The sequence below is a fragment of the Ostrea edulis genome, chromosome 8 (genome assembly GCF_947568905.1).
Source record: "Ostrea edulis chromosome 8, xbOstEdul1.1, whole genome shotgun sequence".
Lineage (NCBI taxonomy): Eukaryota > Metazoa > Mollusca > Bivalvia > Ostreida > Ostreidae > Ostrea > Ostrea edulis.
The window spans coordinates 4,082,907-4,090,699 of record NC_079171.1 but is presented as its reverse complement, the minus strand read 5'-3'; positions in this window follow the sequence as shown (position 1 = coordinate 4,090,699).

The following is a 7,793-nucleotide window of genomic DNA, read 5'->3' as shown; positions in this document are numbered from 1 at the left end:
CAATGATGATAATGATACTCATTGTTGGTGTGACATATCACAACACATTTTTTGTGGGTTTTTTTTTTTTTTTTTTTTTTTTAGTTTTTTAGTCAGTTCGAGTGAGGACTTCAATGTATAATTACTGATTGAATGGGTTTTTTTTTCTTTCTTGAGTTTTAATATAGTAAATTGTGCATTCATTCATTAATGAAAAGTTTTTACAGTTAATACATTTGTTAAGGAAATTATTTTACTGTGGTGAATGTATGGAATTTTTTTTTTAGATAATCAGTATTTTTCCTTACGTTGTGTGCTAAGGTCAAGTATACACATGTGTATGTATCTCCTTTGATGACTCGTTCATACTGAATTGAAGTTGTAGTGAATTTGATTTTTTTTTATTGTGGTAAGATCAAGTATACACGTATATGTCTAGATTGTCATTAATGAAAAGTTTTGATGGTTAATACATTTGCTGGACAACTTTTTTTTTTTATTGAGTGTATCAGTATTTTTCCTTATGGTGGGTGTTAAGATCAAGTATACATGAGTGTATGTATTTACATTGATGACGGGGTTCATACTGAACTGAATTTGGAGTGAATTTTTTTTATTGTGGTAATGTCAAGTATATTTATGATTGTTTTACGTGTACAGTCGATTTTTCAAAAGAGAGACATTATAGTAAATTTGGGACTAGGTGAAAACTTTTTGTTCAGACATTGATCTTAAGATCTTGCCCCTTAATCATACATCATTTGATTATACTTTGTGAAATGGTTTTTGCTAATGATTCATTTTACAGAAAAGTTACTCCTGTACTACAATCTAGTCTTTTTTTATCCCCCACCGCTCCAAAGGAGAGAGGGTATACTGTTTTACCCTTGTGTGTCTGTCCATCCGTGTGTCTGTCCGTAACCAATTTTCGTCGTAGCGGGGGTATTACTTGTGGGCATTGGCCCACAGACTTCTTGTTTGAAAATGATTTTATGTAATTTTACATTGTGTATAAGTATTTGATAATACCTCATTGATAATACCTCATTTATTTTACACAAATACAAGTGATTGTATTGTTTTGAATATTACCTTAATCCAGATTTTATGTGATTTTACATTGTGTTTGAGTATTTGATAAATACCTCATTTATTTTACACAAATACAAGTGATTGTATTGTTTTGAATATTACCTTAATCCAGAATTTATGTGATTTTACATTGTGTATGAGTATTTGATAAATACCTCATTTATTTTACACAAATACAAGTGATTGTATTGTTTTGAATATTACCTTAATCCAGTTATCATTAAAAGTCTTAAAAGTTTATGTTTGTTGGGTTATTGTTTTTTAGTCTATATATCATTGAATATAGCTTTCTGCTATTCTGTCTAAGGTTCCATATATGATAGTTCTTTAGTTAGTCATTTTCATTAAAGTTGTGTCATTTATATATGAAATTACAACTTGATCGAACTGATGGTCATAGGACCCAAAACCTAACCAGTTGTTACGTGTGTTTAACAACTAAATGATTCGATGTATTATTTAAATGTGAACTTTATTAATTTGGTTGCGTGAATCAAATGTTAAAATGGAAATACTATCAAGAAAACAACTGTACTACAAGTTATAAAATCTATACTTTTTTCTTTGAAAAACAATATATTTTTTAATTGAAGACATGGCTGACAGTCTCCTAAAAGAAATTTTGGACTCCTTGCGCAATGTGGACAGCATCAATTTGTTTGCGGCAGTCAATGGTTTAATCGGAGACGACGAGGTCGAAAACCGATTGAAGGAAGTCCACATGGATAATTTATGGGAGGAGCTTCTCCTTGATATGGGACCTATTTTCAAGAAACCTAGACAATCGACTGACGATGACCAGCCATCTACTAGTGTTCAGTCGGGGGGTGGGGATAATGATAATGAAGAAGACAAACCTTACTTTATATGGAAAAAGGATACCCGAACCTTCAAAAAGAACCTGGCCAGCGACAGGAGTTTTAAAGTCAAATTTAACGACCAATGGCGAGGGGAAAAATTGGTAGACATTTACAAAAAATTGCATGACATGTTCGATGATGTGTTGTCGCAGGCCCGAGGACATGATGCCGATTTGGGCCGAGTGGTACTCAGTCATCCGAATTTGAACAACCCCATTGTCGTCCCATTGCAGCCATGGCAAAATCTCAATGCCGACACGGTCATGTCTGAGATAACAAAAGTATTAAATTCCAACGAAACAATTCCTGTGGACGAACATTTACTCGTCACTGTAGGATCCATCGATTTACCCAAGGGTGGGGGTTGGAGTGGAAATAAATTACCCGTAACGTCCCTCTTTGGGCCCAGCAATTCCTTGGTTCAAAAGAAATCGATCTTGTATGTTGAAAATGACAACAATCTTTGTCTACCCCTTTCTATAGGTATTTGCTTCATGAAGACCTGTAAGAAAGTTGACGCCGCAACGTGGTCACGGTTGATAGGAAATGACCCGGGGGCGACATTGGATCACGTGATTCAACACAAAACCGTTCCCAAATGGTATTACGGTAATATGCTTAAAAAATCGCGCAAGAAATGTCAGACGACCATGGCACAAGAGCTCTGTAGCAGAGCAGGTGTTCCAACCAACAGATATCTGGGATTAAATGACATTGAACCTTTCGAAAATTTGTTGAATGTGAGCATCAACGTGGTGTCATCTCGAGTCGGCAACAAATTTATCAGAGTCATCGAGGATACAGATCGAAGTCGATTATATTTGTACCATGTGGAAACAGAAACTGAGAAACATTGGCACGGTATTGGTAGTATACAGGGCTTTTTCAACGGATCTTATTTTTGCCATACTTGTTTGAAAGCTTATAAAGACAAACATAAACACACGTGTTCAACCTCCTGTGATGTTTGTTTACACGATGCCTGTCCAAAGACAGAAAATCAAGTAGGATGTATAACTTGTGGTCGTGTGTGTCGTTCACTTACCTGTTTTAAAAGACACAAAGTCAGTAAAAGAATTCACAATAATGAAATCATCCCCCCTGCCTGTGATTTATGGCATCAGTGTAAGAAATGTCGCGTTAAACTGTCGGTTGCAAAACGCGATCCTAGGTTACACGTCTGTGGCGAGTGGCAGTGCCCCAGCTGTGCCGAATACCACGTAGGAGAACACCTCTGTTATCAAAAATCCTCCCAGTCAGATCCAGAGGAACGACAAAAAAAGAAATTCATTTTCTATGATTTCGAGACGCGCCAAGATGATATTTTTCAATGTGAACAGGGTTACACTCCCGCTCGTATTAGATGCCGTGAATGCGTGAAAAAAGAGCGCCCTTGTGTAAGTTGTAGGCTCTGTCGGCATTGTGAAGACCCGTCTTGTGGGCTACAGCAACATAAAGTTAATTTTGCTGTCCTACAGACGTCTTGTCACGCCTGTGAAAAGAAAGAATTAAACAAAGATTCTACGTGTGACGAGTGCGGTGCACGTTGCGACATATGCTCTAAAATGAAAAAATCAGAGTTCGTAGGTCCACCCTGTCCAGATACTTGTGGTCATAGGGAACAGATCTTTCAAGGTGAAAGGACTGCAGAACAATTTTGTAGTTATGTGTGTCAACCACACATCAAGAACACGATATTGATTGCCCACAATGCTAAAAGTTTTGATCTGTATCCCATTTTAGAGGTTCTCATCGATCGGCATTCGATTCGACCAGATAAAATCATTTACAACGGATCAAAAGTCATGTACATGCACATCGCCAACAAACTCAATCTCACATTTTTGGATTCATTAAATTTCCTTCCTATGAAATTGGCTAAGATTCCAGAGGCTTTTGGTTTAGAGGAACTCAGTAAAGGATTCTTTCCGCATTTTTTTAATACAAAAGACAACCAGACGTACGTAGGTCCCTATCCCGCTCTAGAATTCTATGGCTACGATTTCATGTCATCAGGAGAGAGAAGGAAGTTAGCCACATGGCATGCAAGTAAGAGTTCCGAAGTCTTTAACTTTCAAGAAGAGATGTTAAAGTACTGTCGCTCCGACGTTGATATACTGAGAAGGGGTTGCATAGCCTTTCGAAATACCGTCCTTCAAGCCACGACAATAGAGACTTCACGTGTTCAACCCGATGACTCTATTTTGAAGACCACCATCGAGGGTGTAGACCCGTTTGACTATGTAACAATCGCCAGTGTGTGTATGGGTATTTACAAAACTTTATTTCTCAAGCACAACATAGAGGTTGAAGTCGCGAGAGACCAAACGTCCACCTGGCACGCCTTGGTCGATTTTGAAGGTGTAACGGGGATATGGCTTGATGGAAAATGGAATGCTCTTAGTGACCTGGAAAAGAAGGACAATGTAACAGTGGGGAAACGACGATTGAAAAGTCCCATAGCCGTTGTACCTTCTCAGGGGTACGTCAGCAAGGACAATTATAGTAAAGTGTCTATTCAATGGTTAGAGTGGCTGATGTACCGAAGTCGACAACGGGGAACACCACGTCATATACGCCACGCTCTCAATGGAGGAGAACATCACATACCAGACACCAATTACCGTTGTGATGGTTTTATTGAGAATCCTGGCGGGAAAGACACCATATACGAATTTTATGGTAAGAGATTGTTATAAAATTTAGCATCGAATTTGCCCCTCCCTTTCCCCTAACTGAGGGGGAGGGGGGCGGCGGCGAATCTGGTGTGAAAACGTGTTATTTTTTTTTTATTTTTGGATTTTTTTTTTAATTAAGGTTGTGTGTACCACGGATGTCCGGATTGCTTCCAACAGGATCGATCAGATGTCAAACATCCAGCCACGAACCAGACGTTAGATGAACTGTACAAGATGACAAAAAAGCGAGAACGCGAACTCAAAAATCTTGGATACGATCTGATCGTGGTATGGGAACACCAGTTTCGACATCAATTGGATAATAATACCGAATTGCAACAATTCGTTTCCACGCTGGATTTAGAAGATAGACTTGATCCCCGTGACAGTTTCTTTGGTGGTCGGACCAATGCCGTAAAACTTCATTATGGGGCGAAAGAAAACGAGAAAATCCAGTATTACGACTTCACAAGTCTCTATCCATGGACTAATAAATACTGTCGTTATCCCGTGGGTCATCCGACCATTATTACAAATGATTTTCAGGACATATCAAATTATTTTGGACTCGCCAAAATCAAAGTCCTGCCACCCAGAAAACTGTACCATCCCGTGCTTCCGTACCGCTCCCATGGAAAACTGAAGTTTCCATTGTGTCGAACGTGTGTTGATGCTGAAAATCAGCACGCCTGTACTTGTTCTGTTGAGAAAAGAGTCATCACGGGAACGTGGTGTACTCCTGAAATCCAAATGGCAGTAAGAAAAGGGTACAAAATTTTGAAAATATATGAGGTGTATCATTTTGAGCAGTCGTCTCAGTATGACCCCACGTCGGGTGAGGGGGGTTTGTTTGCAAATTACGTTAACACATTCCTTAAGATAAAACAGGAAGCCTCCGGATTCCCATCCGAGTGCGACAGTGAGGAGTCGAAACGGGAATACATTCGACAATATAAAGAGAACGAGGGCATAGATTTGGAATACGAAAAAATTCAGAAAAATCCAGGTTTGCGCTGTTTAGCTAAACTCTGTCTCAACAGTTTTTGGGGGAAATTCGGTCAGAGGCTCAGCATGAAACAATCCAAGTTCTTTCATGAATCTGAATTTGACAAGTTTTTTCGGCTTCTCTCAGATCCTACAAAAGTCCCTCATAACTTCCACATCATATCCACAGACACCCTTCAATTCGAATGGAGTAACCATCACTTGTTCATGCCTTCCGATTGCAAAACAAATATATTTTTAGCAAGTTTCACCACTGCACATGCGCGTCTACGCTTATTTAGTGTATTGGATCGACTGGGGGAGAGCGTGCTATACTTTGATACCGATAGTATCATTTTCAAAACCCTCAAGTCTGACGACTTGCATGATCTACCTATTGGAAATTATTTAGGGGAGTTGACTAACGAAATCACACCAGAAGATGGTCACATAGTAGAATTTGTGTCAGGGGGCCCCAAAAATTATGCATATCGTACACTCTCGGGTAGGGAAGAACGTAAAGTCCGTGGTTTTACATTAAACTGGGTAAACTCCAGAGTCATCAATTTTGAATCTATTAAATCCATAATCTGCACATCGCAGGAAAAGCAGATTGAAGTTATCAACCCTTGTAAAATATCCAGGGACAGTCGAAAAAGAAAATTGTTAAATCGAACAGAAACCAAGCGATATCAAATGGTATACACTAAACGAAGAATTCTTCCTAATCTTGATACTCTGCCATTTGGATATTGTTGAAAGCCATATGAATAAAGACTATGAACATTTTTTTTTATTATTTATCTTACTTTATTATCTGCACCAAAATTTAATTACATACATGTATTATTTATTCTTTGAATTATACACAATAAACATTCTTTAAACAAGATTAGTTTTTTTTGTGCTCAATTTAACAATCAGTATGAAAGCCATGGAATGTGTTTCTTGCGTCGTTTCATGGGCACACCAGGAGGTTTTCCTATTGTTTTAGTTTTACTGACGTAGCCACTGCCTGTCTGTGAGGTGTCGTCAATCGATTCACTCCTTGTTGTATCGGTCAGGGTGTTTTCAGGTATTTGTTGTCTCTGATCGTCATTCACAGTGTCTGGCTTAAGAAGTTCCTCATTCTTCCCGATTTTGTGAAGTAGATGTTCGTATTTTAATTTAGGCAGTAGTATCATTTCTCTTGCCATTTTGGTCTAAATGATGAACGATAGGTTTCAGCAACAGAGGCAGTAATGGTAGATGGTTCAATAAAATTCCACGTTTTTGCTTCGAAGTGACTTCTCTTGATCCCAGTGATCGAATGTTCGAATGGTAAGGTTTCAGTTGATTTATGTACTTCTTACTCAGGGGATAAGTCCCTGTGTATATATTCAGGGCTATTTCACTGATGACATCGTATTGTTCACTAGTCAAAGATTTGATAATCATTCTCTGTTGAGTAGTGTTTGCAATTAGCATAAAAGAGAGAAATGCTCTCTGCTTCCGTATTCTTCGATTCATATTGGTATTCTGAACGAATTACCATGAATAACATGCATTTATAGAGGTTGGTAAATAACCATGTCCTCTCCTGGCAAGATGTTAGATCTCAACTGGTAGTCTTTATTTTGAGTAGGTTCTAGACAAACGTGCAAATAACCAAAATTTGGACGTGTAGCTGTTTCGTATGCTGTTTTGAAATATGGTACACTCCCAGGTAATATTTGTGATCCGAAGGTGATGATCTGGCGAGAATCGCGGTAATTCCTGAATAAAATCACATTTAGACAGTTGAGGGATATCGTCCTGGCATATTTACCAGGCGGGTACAAATTTTGAGAGAGCATCACGGTGGTAACGTTACGGTGATGGGAAGTGACCGTAAATAATTGTACGCAATCTTGAGATTGCGCAACTTGTAGCATAAGATCGTCTAATACCACTATCGTGTGGTTTACTCCCTCTGTATACCGCTCAATATCTTCCTTTGAGGGTAATCCTTGATGAAAAATGAGTAGCGGTATGTCAGACATCATTTCGTCAAACATGGGTTGATATTCAGAATAGGCATAGATAATTTTATCAACAGGCGTGGAAAACATGCCATCTGCATTTTGCAGGAGTCGTTTAGTGAAATGTGTCTTTCCGCTTTGCGTACTACCACAAATTAATATCGTAGTGGGTGCTGAAAATGGTAGTAGGGATTTTGTTT